This window comes from Lagenorhynchus albirostris, chromosome 16 (assembly GCF_949774975.1).
Source record: "Lagenorhynchus albirostris chromosome 16, mLagAlb1.1, whole genome shotgun sequence".
Taxonomy (NCBI): Eukaryota; Metazoa; Chordata; class Mammalia; order Artiodactyla; family Delphinidae; genus Lagenorhynchus; species Lagenorhynchus albirostris.
Genome location: NC_083110.1, coordinates 14,940,919 through 14,966,081, shown reverse-complemented (window position 1 = coordinate 14,966,081; position 25,163 = coordinate 14,940,919). Strand labels below are relative to the sequence as shown.

Here is a 25,163-nt window from a genome sequence, read left to right as displayed (position 1 = left end):
TTATGACAAAGTCTTTGGTGAGTAACCACAATTTCAGGCAATATTTATAAAGTTCCAAGTCTATTGTTTTTTAAGTGCCGTTGCCTCTGAATTCTTGACGCCGCCGACCTCTTAGCTCTCTAGTGCTTTTTGTGCTCTGTACCTGATAACTTGTGTTTTACTTTCCCCCACTGTCTAATTTTTCTGTACCATGGAGTTTAGAACTTCATTTTGTACTGCCTTGATCTTGAGTTGTTTCATGGGTCAGTGTCCCCTTCCTCCTGTCTACCAGCTCTCCGGAGGTCGAGACCATGTTTTAGATCCTCTGTGCATCTTCTCCAGTTCTGGCAGAGGGTTTCGTGCTTAAAACACTCAATAACAGCCTAATGGTGATTGATATTACTCAGTAGAGCACAGCTGTTCTTGGAGACAATGGTGAAGTGGCCAAGAGAACCTGGTGATGAGGACAATAAAGGCTCTCAAGGTTAAGGTACATAGCCAGCATACAGTAAATCAGAGAGATTTGCAAAGTCAAGCAGAAACACCTAGGGCAAGGCAAGACGCCACTGTGAGCATTTTAATAATTCTGTGGCAAGAGTGCCAACCAGAGGAAGAGTGACAGGTGGTCAACAGTGGAAATGAAACGAGTTAAAGAAGTCACCTTATACGGTGTCCATCTCACCATGACTTGGGGGAGAGAGCGGAGATGAGGGTACTGATGGCATTAAACATCTGATGCATCTAAACGGTTCCTCTTGCTCTGATTTCATGTTTAAAGGCAACATTCCAATCGTAATCTGTGCCTTCCCATCTCAGATGATCTATAGACACACCCAGTTGAGTGCTCTGATCTTCATGCCTGTTACATTCCTCACTGGAAATCAATAAATCCATGTTCTAGTTTATTTAGTGAGGTCTCCAGAGCTTGTTTTTGTGGCCCTAAGATGAAGCTACCCACTGTATGCTGACAGTCTTTAAGCCTACAAGTTTTAAGACAAAAATCTAGAAATGTGTAAACTCACCAAATAATTAGCATCCCATGGGGCCTGGAAACACCCTGAAATCATCACATTCATTTCTAACTTCTCTACAATATTTCAAATAAACTTACATGTTATAATACTTCATCTTTTACATATTAATATTTTTGATTTAGATAGGTTTTAGAATGAACTGGAGGCTAAGTTATTGCTTGGTCATAGCAATGTATTTTGCCTTGAATTCATATTACTAATTTTAATTTGATTTTATAGGAAGTTGCGCTTAGTATAAATATATAGAAGGACTGAAGTGTCGTAACTTTACAGTCAAGGCAATTTGGAAATCAAGAGATTTAATGATTGTCTTAAGGTCAAATAATTACTTGGTGACAGGGATGGAAGTTAAACCCTGGTGTGCTGACTTTGTGGCCGATGCGGTTTTCGGTAAACTGTAATATGTTATCATGTTGTCACATTTGTGGCAACTAACTAACATTCGTTAGTTTCCCAATACTAACTGATATTATTAAGCACTTAATCTTTACTCTATTAGGTGACATCATTCCAGATTGTCTATCTTAAGTTGACTAAATGTTAATCGAAATAGAAGATCAAAAACAATATGAGAACAATCCTTTTCTCTCTTCACTTTCATAAGATACTGTTTTTTTTCCGAAATGGGACATACAAGCATTTTCATCTTCCCACAAAATTATTTGTACCATTTTTTCACCACACTTCTTTTTTACCCTTCTGCATCTTATATTGCTCTTCATTTTACCAAGCTAGAAAAATGAAACGGCTAAATATATTTTAAATCCTCTGAAATATTATAGGTAAAATAAATAAGGTGTGTGTGTGTGTGTCTGTGTGTATGTGTGTCTGCGTGTGTGTGTGTGTGTGTATGTGTGTGTGTGTCTCTGTGTCTCTTTGTGTCTGTGTCTCTGTGTGTGTGTGTCTGTGTGTGTCTGTGTGTGTGTCTGTGTGTATGTGTGTGTGTGTCTCTGTGTCTCTGTGTGTGTGTCTCTGTGTGTCAGTGTGTGTGTCTGTGTGTGTGTGTCGGGGTGTGTGTGTGTGTGTCGGTGTCTGTGTCTGTGTGTATGTGTGTCTCGGTGTCTCTGTGTGTCTGTGTCTCTGTGTCTGTGTGTATGTGTGTCTCGGTGTCTCTGTGTGTCTGTGTCTCTGTGTGTGTGTGTGTGTGTGTATGTATGTGTGTGTGTCTCTGTGTGTCGGGGTGTGTGTGTCTGTGTGTGTGTGTGTGTCGGTGTGTGTCGGTGTGTCTCTCTGTGTGTGTGTGTATCTGTGTGTGTGGTGTGTGTGTGTGTGTACTCCTCAGCTCCACATCACCCCTTCTTTGGTGGAGTGAAGCTCCTATTTATCCCAAGAACCTGAAGGTCTGACTGAGAGTTGGGCTTTTCTTTTCCTTGAATTTTACGAGTGTAGCTCATACAGCTATTCATTTGATTTAATTCATGCACAAAAACTGGCAGTGAGAATTTCTTTACTTCAGGGTGTTTTGCATAATATCAATGAACCAAACCACAGCTACATTTTTCTCTTTCACAAAGAGTTACATTTGGCTACGTTAGTAAGATACCATAAGGGAAAGGAATGTCCCAATTTCAGATAAGGGTAAATATAAAGTCATTTCATTAGCAGTAAGAAGGTACACTGTCAAACACATAGTTTGAAATAAACATAGTGCCCAGAAGCATCATAGTGATTTTTTCCCCCATTAAGTAGCCTTTTTAAAAAACAAGTTGAAGGAAAATTAGAATCAATAATTGTGGTGAGAGCACAGAGCCAGCAAATATGTTTAAATGAAACCGTCTGATGCAATACTTTCTTTAAAAAATACAATTAGGCCTTTGTATTTTTTTTTAACAAAACCTCATGTTTTACAACATCACTGGTTCTGTAATAAGATCTATTTAAAACAGAAAGACATGGTCAGCTTTATTAAGTTAGATTTTCTGAAAGAACGTTATAATTTCCTCAAGTCTATGAATAGTTGAAGCAAATTAAATAAAGCTAGTTTTATAACTATTTTATACATTCCTGTAGAACTGTAATTGTCTCATATTTTTTCCTCAAAAGTATAATATGTTACCTCTTAAATCTTTAAAATAAAAACAGAAAAAGGATCAAGTATGTTTATTAAAAAAACACTCCTATTTGGGACTCTGATTTAGCAACCCCCTCTTTTAGTCTATAAGAGAATAGCACCCATAATCTTCAGATCAGAAAACAAAGAGAAAGACTTTAAGTGACTTGCCTGAGGCCTAATGCTGAGATTAAAAATCAGGAGTTTCTGATTATACACGTACATCATTTGGCCAAATGATTGGTTTTGCTTGACTTTCAAATACCTCCTAAATATTACTTTGAATGTAAAGCAATAAATGTGTTTCTCTTGCCATTTTTGAGCGCTTGCACACAAATGGATATAATAAAAACAATCATGTTGTTCCATGTGAATGCCATTTATATTTTTTCTGATAATGAGCAGACCATTTGAACTAAGGTGAGTACATTAAAAGCTCTAATAAAGAAGAGAATAGATTTCTAAACAGAATAATGAACTGTTAAGTGAACATACAATAAATAACATCTACAGATGTGGTCGCTAGAAATTAGTTTTGCATAACTTACCAATATACATTTCCCCCAGATGTTATCTGTTACATGAAAATTAAGTTAGTTATAGTGTTCATTAAGTGCACATTGCATTAGTGTTATTTAAGATGGTTTATAATCTGAGTTTAGTTGCATTGTGCCATGGTATTTAAAGAATATCAAGTAAATGGCTTTTTGGCATAATTTAATACTCATAAGTACAAAATTTCATCACCAAACATTATGTAGCTTTAAAAACATCCAAGATCTTTACTTACAAACCAAATGAAATCACTAGAGCTCTTTTAAGAATTTATATATTCAGTATGAAATGGACATTTACCATGGGAATAAATGATAGGAATTTTGAACCTCCTGGAACTAAGGACAGGGTCAGTTTAGGTCTGAAAAATACTTATAAGAATTAGAATCTGCTTCTAGATCTTATTGTGTCTGAGAAGAAGTATAAAGATTTTATCTGAAAATTGTGTTACTGCATGTTTTCTTTTTCTACTTTATGTGTTAACATTGGTAGCATTAACTGTAGTTTATTGTTTTTGTTTGTTGTTTTCTTATTCTTTTTATTGTTATTTATGATTGTTTTTCTTTGAAAAAAGTGTAGGTGATTTGTGGGTACTGTTTGTATCACTGAAACCTATGATTAAGATGGCAATTATCAACTTATTAAATTTAGTTATTAGGTTATTCAAAATATTAAAAATGCCATTGAGATGACAACTTTTTACTGTTTTGAATGGTTAAAAAAAAGATAAATCTGTTAAACTCTTTTTGGGCTATAGACACATAAAAAACTGGTATGCTTCAAAAAGACACTTATTTGGAATTGTCAGATGATGACTTCATATATAAATCAAAACTTACTACAAACTGTCAAAGTTTCAGGAAGAAAACTTTATGGCAAACTTCTCCCAATACTAACTAAGGAAAAAAAAGCACAAAACTTCCTGTAATGTTTTAACTATTTTCTCTCCTTGAAAAAAAGGCACTACTCATTTGCAAGTCTAATTAAGAAGTACTGTGTCATTTTGGAACATTTTAACACAAATTGTAACCCACTGCCCACAATATACTACACATAAAGTAACAACACATGAATGTCACCTGCAAAATGCAATCAACTCTGGTAATGTCATACTGAAGCCATAAATTTAAAATCAAAAGAGGAAATTCAAAAGCTGAGATTATCAGAGAAACTAAAATTAATCCATTTCTAAAGTGTTTTTCTTTTGTGTTCAGGCCATTTCAAACTTCTTAACATACCCTATAAATGTAGAAGATCAATTCTGCTACAAGAGTCCTCGTCCCCCTTTGCCTTTTTGACCTGGAAATAAATTCGCAAATGCAGCACATTAATTTTCTTTCCTATGCTTAATATGCAGTATTTACGTTTTGAAAGGTTCAAAATGTTGCCAGGCTTCTGCAGGGTATGAATAGACATCTAATAGCAACTTCTATTTTTTTTCACAGCATACTGGTAGTTTGAACATTTATAACTTAGTAGAGCTCTGAGACCATCAGATTCACAAGCTAATCACCTAGACAGTGAACCGTAACACAGTACAACAAGTGAGGACAGGAAATGAAGACTACCCCGTCCAGCTGAAGCTGCAAAGACGAATTTAAGTTGGCGGGCCCCAGTAAACCAATTTGCAATCTGGCTAGGGCACTCCAGTTAACACCTTGTGCCCATTTTATTTGTATCTCTTGATTTGATCTTGTTTAACATGGGCTTGATATTTTTTCTAAAAAAGTTAGATAGTTAAACTGATTCCAGAGTATTTAAGACATCTTTAGTATTTCTAAGTGTACTTCTGCATAAGAAAACACTATAATTTGAAAAGAAACACTATAATTTGAAAAGAAATCGAGTACTCCTATCTTAATGACCTCAGACAACAAAATCCTCTCTAATGAATTTGAAAAAGGGTACCTTCTTGTAATGTAAATACAATTTAACAGGAAAAGATGCTTTGATCTGGCTCTGGTGCAAACACTTCGTGAGAGCTAGAACAGTACTTCAAATGCCCAGATTTTCTAAAGACGGCAATAATGTGGAAGATAGACCACTGAATGATAGGCTTTAGACTTGGCTCTATTCCTAATTGTGTGATGCTAAGAAATCCCTAGGCCTCAGTTTATTTATCTGTAAAAGGAAGGTAATGATAATCGCTACCTGGGTACTTCATCGAATAGTTTCAGGGTACAAATTAGATAATGTGGGTAAAAATGTTGGGAGTTCTTCAAAGGGAAAGTATTATTAAACCCAAAGGTGTATTATTATTATCATTTATAATTACTGTTATTATCGAAAGGATCATCTTTCTAATGCCAGCACTGGAAGACAGATTAGAGTAGCCATGCTGGGGATACTGGTTCATGCTATTTCTATATTTAATTGTTAACATCGCCCAAGCAATCCAATTAACTCAGAAGAATTTGTCAATGAGGACACATCATCACCCTGTTTCCATATAGTCTCAATTTTTAAACTCTCAAACATATATCCAATGCCCTTTATAACCAATTCCTCGGATCCAAACAACTTCTCCTTTGGGACTAGCATGACATAATTAGGTAGTTAGGTGGCCTGGTCAGGACTCCTGCAAACCACCTCATTTAGAAAAGGAGAGTGTTTATGCCCAACTTCCAAAATTAGAAAACCTGCTTCTCCCCTCCCCCACAATTTATCACTCTTTTTATCTTTTGTTTTTCAGCATCCAATGTGGCCTGTGGTTTCCCAGATTGAGTTCAATTCAAATATGATTTCCTTTAACAAATTTCGTCAAAAGCAAAGTTAGGGCAAACATTCAACATGTCTTTCTTGTGAAAATTGAAATACCAGAGCTCTTACAACTACTAAGTTCAACATTGTACTTAGTTTCGATTCTTGAATTGACCTTATCTTGCAACTTCCTCAGGGTGAGAGACTGAAAATACAGTTGGTTCCACTAAAAACAGTTAGAAAATAACTAATTCTTTTCAAAAATGTCTTCTAGAAGCCACTCAGGGTATATTTGTTTAGCTTACTAAGTTATACTCTAAAAGGCATATCCTTGAACTCAGAATAAAGTATTTCAAACAGTTCTGATCATGGGTGAATTTTTGTTTGGTTTCATCTAGGGTGTTCTATTTAAATTTGAGGTTTTTAGTATTTAAAATTGAGGAAATACTCTAAATTATCTCTTGTTTTAAGAATTGGGAAATTAGGTATCAGTTAGAATAATGAGTTATGCAATTATCTTTGTGGAGAGCCTATTTTGAAATATAAATTTAAAATTTTGATTTTATAAATGTTGCATTTTAAATACATCTTATGGTAGCTTATATGAAGATTAAGCTATTTCATGGCTTTTATACTTGATAATACTCTTTTTGAACAAGTACCTGTAATTTGCAGAAATTATAAGAGACTACAAATCATAATGGTTAGAAGAGAAACTCCAGTGGAAGAACCCTAAGTCCTTGGTTCTTGTCCTTCTCTTTTCATGGACTTCCTGTTATTTTCCCAATTGAAGTTATCTGAGTAAAATGAAGTTGAAACTATTTGGATAAAGGTATACATGTAATTTACTTAACTTCAAAGGATATGGATTGAACTGCACTTCAGCCCTGAAGACATCAGTTGAAAGAAAAAGAAATCTTAAAACTATATTGAAATTTATTTCATTTAGAAATATAAAGCTTTTTTGGCCTAAACTAGAATGTTTGTAAGTGCTATGAAATATTTAGAGAAGTCAACATAATATTATTATTCCTGACCTCTTAGACCCAAGATGTCTATTTTAAGTAATCTGACATTAAAAATGTGCTGACAAATATAGATTAAAAAACAACACAGGAAGTTGTAAATCAGTTGGTAAGCCTTAGCATCAAGGAAATAGGAGACCACGAAAATATACTCATTTACTTTAGCCAACCTCAACCTTAATTTTTAACTAAAGAAAATTTGCAGAAGGCATAATGTTTATATTTTGGATATTTTATTCATAGTTTGTATGTTTCCTTTTTCTCCAGTGGGCTCATAAATTATTACAAGGAAACATGTTGTCACAGCTATAAATATTTCCCTCTCTGCTTAGCTTCCGCCACCTCCCTCCCCCCTCCTTTTTAAAATCTACACTAACTGATTCTGCAACTTTGGTCAGCAGGGCAGGATTTTCTTGCTTCAGAGGAAACTGCTGTTGATTACACTTATGTACTCGGCATTCTACAAACAGGGCTCTTTTCAGGAAGCACCTAAGCCCTTCCTTCCATGCAGGGCAGCCCTTGTTGTGTACACAGGGGTGTCATTGTTTCAGTGACCTAAGAAGAGGCATGTCTTCCCCTGCAAAGAACAGCTCTAGGTACCCTAAAGTTCTGAGGCTTTTCATGGAATCTGAATTCTTGGAAATTAACTACGAAACTGACTTTGTGGACAATGGCGTATATGGCAATAGAATTTTATCAAAAAAGATCTTTCACCTATAAGTTGTAAATCATGCTAGTTTAGTTAAAAACAAACAAACTGAAATAACAGCAACTCTGAAAATTTTAGGTGGTATCTGTATTCCAGATTTGAATGTTTTAGAAATCTGGATTTTTTTTTTTCTGCTTAAGTGTGTAGTCAGAGTCCTAGACTGGCTCTGTAGAGAGTATGTCTGAGATGTGGTTTCTTTATTTGTAAAATTAGGGGGTTGGACTAGGTCATCTCTAGTCTAGTTACAGATGTTCTATCCTATGTTACTATATTTCGAGTGTTTTTTTCTCTATTTATACAAGACTCACAGTCGCCAGCCTATACAGAACCTCAGATTCAGTATTTTTATGTCATGATGTAGAAGAATATTTGGATTACACACTCAGTACTTACTGGAATCTTAGACAGGCTGAAGCTTGTCCATTTATTTCTACTTAATTATCTTCTCCAAACCCATTCCTCCTCCATTTGCTTTCTCTCTCAGCTTCTTGGTTACCAGACTCAAAATCTTGAGGTTGTCTTCAGTTGTTAACTCTCCCTTGTCCCTAACATTAAATCAGTCACAAACGTGTTGGGGGCACCTCCGTGATGTCTGCCAGACCTGCTCCCTTCTTCTTCATGACAATGCCCATTGGGTCCAAGTTCTTGCCTTAGAGATCTTGAGCTCCAACCACACTGGGCTACTTGGCTTGTGCCTGGCATACAGTGGGTGCTCAATAAATATTTATTATAAGAAAAAAATAAAAAGCATAGATGGAGGTGCTTTCCCAGCCAGGGTCTTGCCTGTGTTACCTCCTCTGCTGGGAGGGCATTTCTCCCTCGTCCCTGTCAGCTGATATTCCATCTGGGTTTCCAGTCCAGCTCATTCACCTCAGTGACCTTTTTCTTGCGCTTCAGAGTATTTGCTTGTTCTTCTTATGGTACTTGTTACATTGTGCCCTGAATTACAGCCGTGGATGAGTGATCTCCCATCACTTCGTAGAAACTTCCTGAGGGCACGGACCATGTCTTACTGATCATGAGACCCCAGATCAGGTCTTTGTAGGCAGGAAGCATTCATTAGGTGTTGAGTCTTTCGCTAGGGTAACCATTCATTTAAAAATGTTCAGGGCTGCCAGTCTGATCAGCTCTGATTCAGTTTAAAAAGTTTGTCCTGAAAAATGATACCACTTGGAGAAGCAAACCTGATGGTTTATTGTTGCATCAGGGCAATGCCTGTATTTCTCAGTTGATGAATGGAGCCCTAGGGTATTTGTTTGATTAGCACAATGCCAAACACCTAAACGGCTTTTCACAGACTTGACTGTATTGCTTAAACTGACTAATAGTTGCCTTATAGACAAAGAGCAGTTTAAAATTTTGAAGAATTCCTCAGAGCTACCGCTCCCCCCGTGTAGTTCCTGATGGCAGTAACACCAGACAATTGTTAGACTTTCTGAGTTGCTTGACTCCAGGGGCCATGATTCACATTGCTCTCCATGGGTTGCCTGCCAGCACCCTCGACCCCCAAAACAATGTGAATGATACCCATTGGACTTGTGGCCGTGCTGGCCACCAGGAAGATGCACATTGATGAAGAAAAAAAGCAGCTCTCGTTCATAGGTAACTTGCTCTGAGCTTGGCATTGGGCTAATTAGAAAGCACATCACAAATATTAGGTCTTTCAATTCACAGTACGCTGTGAGGAGAGGTTTTATTGATCTCATGTTTTGGTGAAGAACCTAAAGTTCAAAGAGGTTAAGTAACTTGGTCAAGGTCACATAGTTAGAGAATGTGGAATTCCCTCAGAACTTGAACCCAGATCTATTTGACTCCAAAGTCCATGTACCCAATCCTTAGGGGCAAGTGAAACCCCACTTATGGTTCTTTATGGATTCCCCCAAAATGTTTCTCTCCAGTTTATAAGTGAGGAAATAGAAGTTCAGAAAAGTAAAATGATATATGCATACTAGAAAGCATAAGCATCTGAAAGCATAAGTTCTCAGGGAATTTCAGAAAGAGAATTTGTTCACTGGCTCCTCACAGCACCACAGCACATTGTTCCAAAATAAGCTAACAAAAGTAAGGCATGGAGGATTGAACTTTTTTTTTTAAAGATGGCAAGATATAAAAAGCATTTGGTTTATAAAGAAATCTGAGAACATGCTTAATTCATCTGAGTAAATAGGAAAGTCTAGGAGCATCAGTTTGCTTTTGGTGACTAAAACTGCATATTCCTGATCAAATAGCGATTTGTCCTATTTGTTGTAATTGTAATTACTGTTTTCATTGGAATCACAGTTGTTTTTTTTCTTCTAGGAACAGGCACGCAGAAAAACAACCAATAACCTAGATAGTTAAAAAACACATTGAGAAATGGGTATGGCTGTGTGAACAAATCTCTTGTGATTATTCTTCCACTGTGTGCTGTAATGTACTTTAAATCCATTTCCATATTTCTAATTAACACTTAGCTCCGAAAAACTTTCTGGAGGCCATTTACATGACAAATGGGGGAAAAAACAAATTTGCTTTATCAGAAAATTGACTATAGACTATTTTGGTGGCTTTTATTATTTTTACATTTTAATGATTAAAATTAAATATAGCCCAGTGACTCACGACAGAAGACAGTGAAATAATTTTCATGACTGATATAATTTTAAAGTCAACCTGGGTGAATAAGATATTAGGTCTGTTGTGGATGACTTTCATTGTCCGTCCTGCGGCTCTAGTTTCTGATCAGTTCCAACCATTTCATAAAAAGAATTAGACAGCTGTGCCGAGTTACTTTTCTAGCACAAGGCCATGGTGCTTTGGCTTCATCTCAACAGCTGTCCTATAGGGACTATATAGTGCTGCTGCTGTCCTGCAGATTTTAGGCCCCTATTTCCATAGTTTGAATCTTTCATTTCTTTGAGTGAGAAACAGAGAATGCACAAATATTATTTTAAAATTCTTTGCACCAAAAAAACCTATGTCGTCTGCTACACTGAAACACTGTCATTGTCACAAGCAAAAGGCATAACTGCAGCTCCTGAGGATGCTTATTCATCCATGGTCCCCCAGCAAGGGCCGCTGTCCTCATCTAGAACATGGGGGTAACAATAGTTACCCACTGCATGGGTTTTAGTGAGGATTAAATCAATGTGTGTAAAGCACCTACACAGTGCCTGGCATGTCGGAAGAGCTTAAAAGTGTGAAGCTTGTTTTTAGTTTTAGATTTTCATGTCACATACTTAAGTCTACAATAAACAAAGCCTAAACAAAGCTCTTTGAGGGTAGGGACTTGGTCTGTTTTGTTCCCTACTAGACTGCCTGGCAGGTGACTGATAAACAGTGGGAAAGTAATAAATATTTATTGAATAATTAAAGGTAGGAAATCACTGTGGTCTCATATGGTCAGTAAATCATTCTATTACTATTTCCCCCTGTTATGTAGTCTATTGACATAGAGGGTGCCAAAGTTTATGAAACGTTTTCTGTATCTCTCCCCTGCCCTCCCACTATGACCTATAACTCAGGCTGTTCCTCACCTGGGTGTCCAGCCTGGCTCCTTGACTTTACATTTCCCTGCAGTGCTAATGGTTAGATCCTTCCAGGGGGTGTCCATGGAATTATGCAAAATGAATAGATTGTGGCAGTAAGACCAGAATACTAGGATGAGTGTAGCGTGTTCTCTGACGAGGCAATTATTCAGGCCAGGAAAACCCTTGAAGGATCGTTCTGGTTTTCACACTTGTATGAACACAGCCTTGGTACGAGGGGTTGCTAATGAAGCCGGAGAATCTGGCCCAGCATGTTAATTTACTCGATCCAGGGAACTTCTGGGTATTTATAAATGAACTCTGTACATTAGGCAACTGATATTTAGATGAGAAAATCAGAAAACAGCACGTGCTGTAATATAGTGCTTCAATAGGTTGTGATATAAATCGACTTTAACAAAGCTAACATCATTTAAGTAATCAAAAACAAGCAAGGACAATGAGCTACTGTTTCAAAATTCTGCTAAGAAACCAGAACTAACCCCTTTCAAATAATAAAGGTACATTGCAAAACTAAGTGATAGTATTAATTAGGTTAGTCTAATTAAATTATTCAATCTACAACTAGGCCTTAACAGATTCAGGATTGGAGTATCATTGGAAACATCAGCCCATTGATTATCATCATTGCCCTGGGAGAAGATGAAGGTTTGACCTCTGAAGGATTTGGAGTTCAAGGCATGTTCTGAAGAACACATAGAGTATCAAAATGTTATGAAAAGACATATTCTATTTCTGTAGCTTCTGTTTTGTTTTTTCTTTTAAATTTTATTTATTTATTTTTGGGCCGCGTTGGGTCTTTGTTGCTGCGCGCGGGCTTTCTCTAGTTGCGGTGAGCGGGCTTCTCATCTAGGTGGCTTCTCTTGTTGTGGAGCACGGGCTCTAGGCGCACGGGCTTCAGTAGTTGTGGCACGCGAGCTCAGTAGTTGTGGCATGTGGGCTCAGTAGTTGTGGCTTGCGGGCTCTAGAGTGCAGGCTCAGTAGTTGTGGCACATGGGCCTAGTTGCTCCACGGCATGTGAGATCTTCCCAGACCAGGGCTTGAACCCGTGTTCTGTGCATTGGCAGGCAGATTCTTAACCACTGTGCCACCAGAGAAGTCCCTGTAGCTTCTGTTTGTATTTGAAAATTTTATTCTCGTTCGGCTCAGCAGTGATGGTAAATACTAAGAAATGACTGGGAAGATAATCTTTTACAGTAATTCTTTATTCCAAAAAACACCATTTTCCTTACAATTTATTGGTTTGTTTACTTGCTTATTGGTAAATAATTGGATACAGAAATATAGGATTGTAACTAACTTATTCCTTTGTCAGATCAATTTTCCTATTGGTATATCATAAGACATTTTATTATTTTAACGAGAATTTAAAAGAAGTGTTTGCTGTTATATCTCTGAACTTCACCATCTCACTAGCATCTGTCAGATTTAATCAACTACAGGACTACCTTATAAAGATTACCTTATCAGAAAAAGTGTCATCTTGTGAGCTTAGGTGTGAGAATTGCAAAATAAAGCTGAGCTACACTAACAACTGCTGTGCTAATTTATTGTAAATTATGTTTTTTTGTTTGCAGAGATAAGACATGAGAAGTGTTTCTATTTAAATTCATTTCCTATTATTTTAACATAAATACCAAACAGCTCAACAACAAAAAAAGTGAGAACATAGAATATTCCTTAAATAGGTTCTGGTGACAGTGAAATTTATTTTCTAAGCTATCGGTACCAGTCATGTCACACTGTTCTAGGTGCAGAATCAGGCAGCACAATTAAGACAAAACATGGATGCTTCGAATGCTAAATGGAAACTGCCGATTGTCATGTGAAGAGTGATGATTTATAGGATATGAACTGGAAATAATTGCATAGCAAGCTGGTCTACAACAAAGCTTTAATTCACTGGGCTGACACTGTAAACTCATAATGTGTCGACCTGGCACCAGCTATGATAGATTACGGCTGCTCAGAACGCACAAGCATGTCCCTTTAATGAGCATTCTGGGAATCGTAGTTCAGATGACCCCAGTAAAAACAGCTATAATGGTTTTAACCAAGCTGGTTCTCTAAGAAACGAAAAGATCATGATGAGTCATTATATTATTAAAATTCAGAACTAGTTGGCAATGAATCACATGAAGTTATCACCTTTAAATCATCAGAGTATAAATTGGGTCCTATAAAGTACCATGAGTCTCAACGTATTTTTAACAAGATGAACCTCTTATATAAGCAAGATTTTATTATTATATTTATCATTATTATTATTAAAACTCGAGTGGAATTTAGTGCTCATAAAAGTGAAGGGCTAATGCTGCTAGCTTGAGCCAGAAAGAGTATAGGCCTGTATTTGTAGACTGCTTTATGTAGCCCTGCCAGTAAATTTCGACCATTCTTGTTCTTATGAGTCAATGCCAAACATGGGAATTTGTATGATTCTTAAAAAAATGTATTAGCGGATAGGCATGTGGTAAGAGGGCCCCAAATCTATTTTTTTTTAACCTAAACTGGAAGTTGAACTCTAGTCTCGAGAACTAGTTGTAGGTCAACCCAACTATTTCATACTCCCGACCCCTTTAAAAAAAAAATACATTGGATCTTTCAAAGAAATAGAGTGGAAATACCATTTAAGAGAAAAGTAAAAAGCCATTTTGCTGGCTTTGCTCTGATTTTCCGCTAGTAAGCTTCATGCTGTACCAGATCACATTTAAAAGAAGCTTTGCTTCTTGTGTAAGATTTAGATTTCAGTTCAATTCACTTGATCTGGGTGCATTCCATCCAGGCAGCCCCATCACAGGCGGGTTTCTGCTCTCACAGGAGTCAGTCTGAAGGTGGAGTTGGAAGGCAGGGGGTACAAACACCTGTACAATCCATTATAATGATATGTGAAAATGGCTACAGTTAGGTTAGAAGAGAAGACTATTGGGTTAGTCACACTTTATTTACCTGACGACAGAATGACTGAATGATGTGCCGGTTAGGGAATAAGCCAGAGAGACAAGAGCAGAGAAGGGAAGGGCATGGTGGAGTATGTAGGTGGACACCATGTCAGCTAGCTACTCTTCGTAATAATCACCCAGAGGCAGAGGAGTAAGTGGCATTAAACCACCTTCGTATGAAAACATGTGAAAATAAAGTTGGCTCTTGAAGAAATTGAGCATAATTGCTAATTACTGATAAAGACTACTTTAATAATAAAGAAGAACAGGACAAATACTGTTGTTGGTTGATGGTTATTTTTGCTTAAAATGTTTACAGTTGGAGGGACACAAATAGACCTCTGGTCACAGATTATGAAAAACACATTTGATAGCTAAATATAAAAAAATCCAAACATTAATAACTACTGACATTTATGTAGCCCTTTCCTCCCAAAGCCCTGGACAAACATTACTGACTATATACATACACAAGAATAGCACTGAAATACTGCTACTCTTGCAAGTGCCTAGATACTAATCCAAGACAAAAGTAGCAAATGGCTGATCTACTTAAATATAGGTCTGCAGAATATAGGTGTGCATTTAGAAATAAAAATTCAGACCACAGCACCTCCCTTCCAAAATGTTTACCATATTTTATTTCAACTTTATTGAATTACTGGGCTTTTCAAGCTCCATTCTCTTAGTAAGACACTAAGGTTTTGTATTTATTCTTAGATGCTGGTTTATGATTGTTGTACGGCAGTGAATACCAGGGCTAATGGCGCCTCCTTTCTGAGGACATCAGTTCTGACTCCTCAGTGCCTCCTAGCGTGAGGAGGGCTGATAGGCCAGTGCAACACAGGAGTGCCTCCTACGGAAGGGCGAGTTTTGTTTCACCACGAACCAAGATTGTTATTAGTTATCTGAGAAGAACTACCTGGCTCAAACAAGTTTCATTTATGAAACATTAGATTAAATGAACTGGTGCTGGGCTGCTTGGTGACACTGATTTAAAAGATGCCATGTTTGTTGTTAATTACTTGAACAAAGTGTAAATTACACAGCAATAATCATTTTTAAAGACCAGAAAAGAAAACGTTTAATGTACACTCTTAGGGCTCTTACCGTAAAATATTATTTTATTGCATCCTCAATTTGATTGCATTCTGGCAATGACAGAAATATAATTTAAATTTCTTGATGTTTCCTTTAACGATGTTATATTTTGGAAATTTTCGATTCAGGGATTATTACAAATCACTTGCTTTAAACTTTAACATTCCTTTCTCCTCTATAAATCCTATATATCTTCAAAAGTTCAGCTAAACTCCCAGGTCCTCCTTAAAACTTTCATAATTTTTTCAGCAAGTAAGGCACTCTATGTTTTTAAAACTCTTAATTATACAATCATTTTCAGTGTGCCTTTACTGAGTATGCACTATAAACCAGCACTGTCTAAGCCCTGGGTATTCAGGGATGATCATCAAATATTCCTCTACTTTCAAGGAGGTCACAATCTAGAGTGTGTGTGGGGGGTCTTGGTAGGGATGACACACAAGAAAATTGCTAGAAGTATATGTAGGGTGTTCTAGAAATAGAGAGGAAAGACAGCTACTTCATTCTGGTTGGAGGCAAGAGAGGAAGAGATTCAGGGAAACTGTAAAGGGGAGATGGTACCTGTATTAAGTTTTGAACGATAAATAGGAGTCAGCATGCAGATGCGGTTGACACAGAGAGAGAATCCCATACAGAAAGACACACAGACATACAGACAGGGAAAGTGCATGTTCAAAAGCAAAGAGAGTAGGAGAGCATTACAGGACAGGAAATGCACGTGGTGTTGGAGAAAGTTGGGGTCAAGTAGGCCTAGGTTTAGTTCCAGCTCGCACGTTTAAGTCATTAAATTTCCTATAAGCCTTAGGTTTTCCATCTGTCACATGGGGCAAGTAACCTTCTGACTGACAATCATCCAATTGGTAGAGCCCATTTTCTTGGGGATTTTGTGGGAACATATATCAGAGTCGAAAACGAGAACAATGGAAATAAGAGTTATCACGTTAAAGTCTAACAATGACAAAATGAAATTTTGAGGGGTGCTAATGTTTTAAATATTTAAATGTTGTAAAGGTTTTAAATTTAAAATGTGATTTATAGTCTTTTAGAGTATATCATGTCTAGACGCAAGTGTATATTTGTCTTTTGCTATAGCTACACTGAAATGATGCAGAAAAAAATAAAAAAGAAATCAAGGGATTTATTTTCCATATGTCCAAATAATATCCAGCAATTTTTAAAACAAGCTTAGCAAAAGTTAGAACAATGTATTTCCCTCATCATTTGCTGAGAGGAAGGCTGCTTGATTAATGTAATTAAAGGGTTGCTTGTAACTCAAGACTCAATTAAAAAAATAAATTTGGCCTTATTACTTTACTTCCAACTGGTGGTTTTCCTAGTGTGAGTTTTGAGCTAAAATCTGTGGCTGCTTGTTCATGACACATGAATTGTTTTAGCACATCCTTTCCCCTGCTGTGCATATGATTAAGAAAGCAGAGGTTAAATAGTGCAGCAAAGAATTGGGTAAATTCATTCTATTTTTGCTCACAGTGCCTTTTCGTCCCCCTCCCCCTATTTGGGACTGGAAGAGTTCAGAAACCTATTATCTCCTCCTGAAATTATTTAAGATGTGTTCTTAGGCTGAAAATGTAACTTCTCTCTATTAACGTTTTCTAGTACACTGATTTTGTGATGGTTGTGCTGTAGATATGATCTGTATTGGCAAGAAAACCAAATGCAAGTGCATCCTAGCATTTACTGAGTGCACATGTATGCTAGGCACTGTGATAAGCATTTTGCATACATTGTTCTATTTTTACTTGTGATAATCCTATGAGGTAAGGATAATCATTCTCATTTTCAGATGAGGAACAAGAGGCTCTGAGAGGTTATGCTATTGTTCAAAGAGCCCACAATTAGCAGGTGACAGAACTAAGGTGCTAACCCTGGTCTATTTCATTCTAAACCTGGGTTCTTATGGATTTGCATTTTTTTTTGTAGGTAGAGCTTGATTTAAAGGATTTAAAAATAGCTCTGGTAAAGCATCTTGCATATAGTTGGTGCAACACATGTTAAATTCAGTTGAATGAAAATTTTATGCTCAGGAGGGCAAAGAAGAGTCAGTTGTTGCCCTCTTTGAATTTATAGTCTAATGTGGGCATGACTACAATATAAGGTATGAACAGCAATGGAAAGGCAGTGTAGTACAGTGAGGAAATCAGGACAGACTCAGCATGTCTGAAAGAGCTCTATATTTCTTCCCTTAAACCTGTTCCTTCTCCAGGCTTCCAGGTAATGGTGCTAATATCCACCCAACTGTTCAAATCAGAATCGGGGTGGGGGGCGGGGGGCCGGGTGCACAGCATCCTTGGCTCCTCCCTTTCCCTCACCTTTACATCCAACGCTTCAGCCACTCCTGCCAGATCTGCTCTGAAATAGATTTGGAATCTACTTCTCCCTACCTTCCTGCCACCACCCTTTCCAAGCCACCCAGACGAGAGCCATCATCTTCTCATTCGTCTCCCTTCTCTGCCTACCCAGTCAGAACCAGGTACAAGGAGAAGCCAGAGCAGGCTTTGTGGAGCCTGAAGTTAAATTATGAAAAAAATTGTGTATACAAGTGAATGTACAGAAATCACACAAGTGAATACATAGAATGATTAAGGAACTAACAACAAATTAGATATATTAAAAAGCTGACCAATTCCACAAGTATCACAGAATTTTAAAATAAGTTAAAAATTGTCAACTGCTTGACCTATATCTATAATACATTTCACTTTATTTCTTGGGCTTCATACTCCAACCAGCTCTTCATATAACAAACATTTTGTCATATTATTTTCCACTAGAAAGATTATTTAGTCTTTCCTCTAGCTTGGTTAATAGAAATTGTTATTATTATTGATATAGTTTAGAAAAATTTCAGCTTCACAACTCATTATTGGTAATATCATGTGCATTTTAGGATTCATGTCAAATTTCAAAAGACCCGTGGCAAGTTTCCTCCATATATGAACTGTAAGACTTAAGGTTCTTTTCAGGTTCTCTTAGGCAGCAAACAATTTAAAATAATCTTATTCCTTAGAAAGATGGCACTCATTAACCAATTTGTGTCAATGTCTCCACTGTAGAGTAATATTATACACTTGATGTTATCTTCAATGATATTAGTATTTTTTGTAAAAAGGCAAGAAATTAAAATCTTCTTACAATGTGTTCAAGTGATTCATTCCTCTTCACTAACTGGACTATCAAGCAATCTAGCCTATTCATTGCTTCTATTTAAAAGAGAAGTAGATAAACTGAACATCAAAATTAAAAACTTTTGTGCTTCTTATTGAATTACTACTTTTGCTATGATCTGAATTTGGGGGGGGTTACAATTTACTCACTGGTGTCAGAATAATTTCTATTGATTTAATTTCTCCTCTGCATTGCTCTTATTTCATATTCTATTTTGAATTTTTCTCAGTTCTTTAATAAATCAATTTAAAAATGACAAAAGAAGGTTCTCTGAATATAAGTCCGAATCAGAAGTTGTAATTTCTCAATTGTTGAACTAAAACATTCCAAAAGTCTGCCCAAATTACAGTTAAAATGATATATTCAAAATTTGTTGAATAAAATGTTTGCATTTCATTTGCACTTGGGTTTTTATTCCAAGTCTTCAAAAATATATTTGCGTTCTTAAAATGTCATTTAACTCCTATTACAACACTTAAATAACTTTTTACATAGCTGATGACTATTAGAATTTTCCATAGACTAGCTTCTTCCTCCATACATTTCAAACCTGGTTTCTCCACCACTACTCACACATGTCCAGGACCTGGCCCTAAAGGACACACTCACATCACAATATGACCTTGTAGCATGACGCAACCTTGTATCATGATGTCACACTGGGTGGTAGAAGCCACACTTGCACTAAGATGGCTAGATAAAGACTATTATATAAGAGTTCTCTCTCCCAATTCAATCTACTTTCTAATGTACTTGTCTAGCCATAAATCTCCAAGTGTCTGTAGGAAGTTTATATTTTGTCATTCTAGTATCACATTAAATTTAATGTATTTAACACTAAACTCGTCACCACAACCCTTAGTATCATTATGAAAATTGTCTGTTCTAATTATGTCAATGGCACAATTACTGTGCTTTCTTTTTTTGAATTTCATCATGCTTTTAATGCACACTGACAATTTTTTAAATTTGGAAGGCAGGAAAAATTTTTACAACTGAATAATTATTAGTGAACATTTATTTTTATATGAAGGTAATACACAATCATTAAAGATATTAGTTTTAAATCTAAAAGCAATCATTAAAGGGTTTGTTATGAAACATTTACATTTGTTTAGATTTGGCAGTTATGTCAGAGGAAAATACTTCTATTTGTGGCTTTTGAGAATAAAGCTACATCTTTTAATTTCAAAAACTAAGTATTCTCTCGATAGTGTAAATAATCAAACTTTTATCAGGCACCTCCTTAACTTCTAGAAAATTTGTAATCTGTGAAAAAAAAACCCAACAAAGACATAAAAAAGAAACACTAACATAAAAAGTTGTAAAATTTTTAAAATAAAAAAGGAACATATATGGTATTTTCCCATATACTGGGAAAAGGTAACATATTTGGACAGAGTGAAGCATAAAATAGAGAAATTAGCATCTCAGTTCAAGTAGGAAAAACTTTTGAAAAGTCACCTTGGTAGATTTGTGAAAGGGGATTTAAAAAGATGGAGCTGGGATTTCTTGGTGATTCAAGAACTATGTTTTCTTTCATAGCAGCCTGGTGGAACCAAGGTGGGTAAGGTTGGGATATAGTGTCCATTGCTTTCAAAAAGGAAGCTGCTCAACAAATGGAGCTGGGACACAGGGACATCCACATGCAAAAGGATTAAGTTAGACCTCTAACACCTCATGCCATACACAAAAATTAACCCAAATGGATCAAAGACCCAAATGTAAGAGTTTTATAAAACTACAGAATTCTTAGAAGAAAACAGAGGTATAAAACTTCATGATCTTGATTTAGGCAATGATTTCTTAGATATGACACTAAAAGGACAAGCAACCAAAAGAAAAAAAAATAGATAAACTGAACTTCATCAAAATTAAAAACTCTTGTGCCTCAAAGGGCACCATCAATGAAGTGAAAAGACAACCCACAGAATGGGAGAAATGATTTGCAAATCATATATCTGATAAAAATCCTGTATCTAGGGATCTCCTTGGTGGTCCAGTGGTTAAGACTCCACGCTCCCAATGCAGGGGGCCTGGGTTCGATCCCTGGTCAGGGAACTAGATCCCGCATGCTGCCACTAAGAGCCTGCACGCCGCAACTAAAGATCCTGAACGAGGCAATGAAAATCTCGCGTGCCACAACTAAGATACGGTGCAGCCAAATAAATAAATAAATAGATTAAAAAAAAACCACCCTGTATCTAGACTATGTAAAGAACTTTTACAATTCAACAATAAAAAGACAAATAGCCCAATTTTTCTAATGGGCAAAAGATGTGAATAATTTCTCCAAAGAAGAGATATATATAGGAGGTATACATCGAAGCACCAAGTAAAACTGGGATATTCTAGAACTGCTGGTCAGGGGACTTTGTCATCCCTTTCACTAAAGGGTTAGATTTTCAGCAGCCGAAGGCAGCCATTCCAAAGTGAATGTGATAGAACATAAAGAGGTGAACTGAAATGATTCACTTTGCAGTTTGAACAGTACTGTTTCACAGGAAGGGAAAAAAGATCAACCTTGTATTTTTCTGACCACATAAAGGCTTCTTCTCTTTGTAATAAAGTAGAAAAGCTCTCTTCCAAAAAGAATATACAACTGGCTAAAAAGCACATAAAGAAAAGATGCTCAACATCATTAGCCATCAAGCAAATGCAAATCAAAACCACAATGAGATACACTTCATACCTACTAGGATGGCTATAATAAAAAATACAGACAATAACAAGTGTTGGTTAGGATGTGGAGAAAATGGAACCCTCATGCAATGCTGGTAGGAATGTTCAGTTGACCTTTGAACAAGACAGGGGTAATGGGCACTGACACTTCATGCAGTCAAAAATTCACATATAATTTACAGTTGGCCCTCCATATTGGCACAATTACTTTTATATTCTTTTGTTCAAATCTGTACAAGTTTTGATTCATCTTAACTTCTTAGTTTTTCATATCCAAATTTTCATCAACTTCTATGTTAAATTTTCTTTATAGTATTTTTTACATATGTCCATTCCTTTCCACTTCCATTTCTATATCCTAGTCCTATATTTTTTTTAACATTTCTCAATTTCCTACTTTAGCTTTCTGTTCCCCAATCACTTTTCATTTCACGATGTTGTGTATAACATTGCCAAGTTACTTTGCTCAAAATACTGCTTTTATCAATTGCTTTTTATAACATTTAGATCATAGTTCTTACCAAATATGGAATAAAAAAAGAGTTCAAATTTCTGAAAAATTAAAGTTACTTTTATATCTATCAAATATTAATTTGGATGAATTGAGTGGAAAGCCATTCTGAATTTGACAGCTGTCTGATTTATAGCATATTTTCTAAATAGAACTTTACTTCCAAGTCATAGCAGTTCTCAGCCTCTCAACCAGGATTTCCAGAGAATTTAGCCCTCATGCCCAAGGCATCTACTGTTTATAATGAATTAACTTCTCTCCTGTGCATCTAGACTCTTACTAACTATGTACCATCCTTGAGAAAATTAATAATCATTTAAATAATTTTCTGTAGGACTTTGTTCTCTTGCAGAACCCCTGTTAAAAAGACTGCTGCATTAACTGAAAGAAACTGTTAATAAAATGTTACAAGTAGAGATTCTGGATCTACCTTAATAACTTAGGGAAAAAACCACTTCATTTATAATTAGCAATGTCCATTTGCATATAAACAGTAAAAGCTGCCAAATTCAAACCCTGCCCTACTTAAGAGAACAGAGGCTGTTTATAAACAGCCTCCATGTAATATTGTCTACATTATGTGTCTTTGTTCTTTTATAGACTAAAGTTTTACTATTAGTGCAGACCAGGTTGATGTGTCTGAAATTCTAAATTATTTGGGTTTGAATTAATGAGGCTTTTAACTGAATATAATCTGCAAGAAGTTTCAAACTGCTACAACATATACTGTCCAGTATAATTGTTAGGTAATATAATGTATACTCCAAAAATCTGCACGTTAGAATTATATGAAAAATACAAATATTTTGAAAAGAGAAACTATAAAAAACATTTTGATTCTGGAGCTATCATTAAAAATGTTTTAAATCTAATTTAAGTTAATTTAATTTTCAAAATGAAAAGTGGATAATATTTGTTTGTTGACACTGTAAAGTAGTGACATTGGTGTACTGGGATAGCATTTAGCTGTTAACGTGACAGAAAACCCAAAATTCAGCAGCTTTAACAAGATAGTATTTTATCTCGTCTTCTCATAAAAGTCCAGAAGTAAGCAAAAGAAAGCTGCTACTTTGACTCTGCTTTGTATGAAGTCTTTTGGGGTCTGGGCTCTTTCTAGCTTGTTGCTCCTCTACGCTGGCCTCCATTCCCGAGATTACCTCATGGTCCAAAATGGTTGCTCCATGTGAAGCCATCCCTTTCATATTCTACCCAGAAAAATAGGAGTAGGGCAAAAAAGAAGGGTACACTCCTTCCTTTTAAGGACAATTCCGTTAAGATCCACACTTTACTTCTTCTTACATCTCATCAGCCAAAACTCTTGTGGCCAAGTTTACTTACGCATTTACTGGAAAGGAGGCTGGGAAATGAAGTCTATCCTAGTCAACTATGCGCCCAGCTAAAAATCTTCTGTTAAGGGAAAAAGGGAAGAATGGATGTTGGGAGACAATTCAGAGACTCTACCATATATACTAAATTCTTACCTCTCTGGGGGAGGAGAGGGTAGAATCTATGCCAGCAAATGACACCCAGCTGGGCAGACAAAGTTTAATCAGCTGGTTTTCAACCATGCGTGTACATCAAAATCACCATGGAACTTTTAAGAACTAGAGATGCCAAGTCCTATCTAGACTTACTTGAACTAGAATTATGGCGGGGGGTAGGTGGTGGATCAAAAGTTAATTTTTAAAAGCACTATAGGTAATTCAGGTACACGGTCAGGTTTGGATAGGGTTCCCTTGGTGGGATATCTGAACCACATTATTTCAGAACTAAGAGAAGGGACTATAGGAAAGACTGACTCAGAACTGTTGGCATCTCCTCACATATTCCTTTCATCCATCATTTATCTGACTTCGTTACCTATTCTTGTCTTCCTTGACTTTCACCAAGCCTTCAGAGCAGTTTTGCCACAGCTCACATGGTAGAGAGGGGAATAGGAATTTATGACTTAAAAAAAAAGTTTCCTGCAAGGAACTTAGGTGACAGACAATGACAACATTCATAGCTATGAAATGAATTACTTGAAGGCAAGGCCTTCATCTTTTTCAGGAGGACCTCCAGGGCCTGCGCCATGATGGAAGCTCCAGAAATGTTGTTGCTTGTTAGTGGAACTCCCTATACTTCTGACCTTGGAAAATCACATTCTTCTCCTGGATTCTCTTTAGGACATAGAAGAATGCTCACCACAGAAGGACGCTCAGTACTAACATGCTTCAACTAAAAATTTAAGGTTACTTTTAGGGTTAGGTTGAGTTTCTTAAGTATGGTTCGAATCTCACCTGGTCTCACTAATGAAACTATTTTTACTAAAGGAAACAAATGCCATCCTCCACTCTGATCCACGTTATCTCATCTTATTTTTGTTTTTATTTTAAGATTTTGTCCAACACTTCTAGTTTGGATGAGCTTACTCATAATCTCTTTGATCATGGCTATTGCTTCAGAAAGAGCTCCCTTTACTTCTCTAGTTATGAATGTTGCCAGTTGCCTGATAGTCTGTAATTACAGATGTTTAAACTTTGAAAAACCAGTGTTTTTCCCTTTCCATTTGCAGGAAACAGATTTAAAGAGATTTATGTAAGGAGACAAAAATCCATTGCATTTGTTGCTGACATAAAATGCTGCAGATAGCTTTCTGGCTTTTGTCTCAACTCTTTTTAGTGTTTTTTTTTTTTTCTCTCCTACTTCTTCAGAAAAGTTTTAATTAGGTTGTTTAATTTCCCATTAAAGAAGTAAGGTGTGTTTTGAGTAGTGAGCAGGCATTAGCAAATGAAAAAGGTTGGGTAGTAAAGCAGTAGGCCACCAGAGGGAAAGACTAAATATCAATACAACAGGGACTACGGGACACCTAAATCCACTGATCTGAGTGAGACTTTTGTACTTGAACTTGATTATAAATGTGGACCAAGAGTAAAAAGGTCTTGGGATATATATATATTCTATTTTATTTTATTTACACACACACACACATATATATGCATGTGCATGCCACATATGGTAATTAAATTATGTTACTGTACTCCTGAAATTAAGAGTAAAAGAAAGTTTAGAGCTGAGAGGAAAAACAAACCAAATTATTTTGAAATAAATACCTAATATGTGACATTAATTTACCCTCAGAAAAAAGTTTAAATCTTAAATGGGGAAAAAAACCTTGAGTTAAAAAAA

At 36.3% G+C, this 25,163-nt stretch overlaps 1 protein-coding gene across 12 annotated transcripts in view; it reads right to left on the bottom strand.

Moving 5' to 3' along the window:
* Positions 1–25,163, bottom strand: part of CABCOCO1 (ciliary associated calcium binding coiled-coil 1) — a 168,745-nt gene that overhangs the window by 48,631 nt on the left and 94,951 nt on the right. For 3 of the 12 annotated variants that reach the window (XR_009536116.1, XR_009536122.1, XR_009536117.1), the window contains one exon: positions 641–853. The exons of 8 other annotated variants lie outside the window; for them this stretch is intronic. The gene's annotated coding sequence lies outside the window, so the exon portion shown is untranslated. The remainder of the gene's footprint in view (positions 1–640; positions 854–25,163) is intronic. One more of the 12 variants, XR_009536118.1, reaches the window with a different exon arrangement.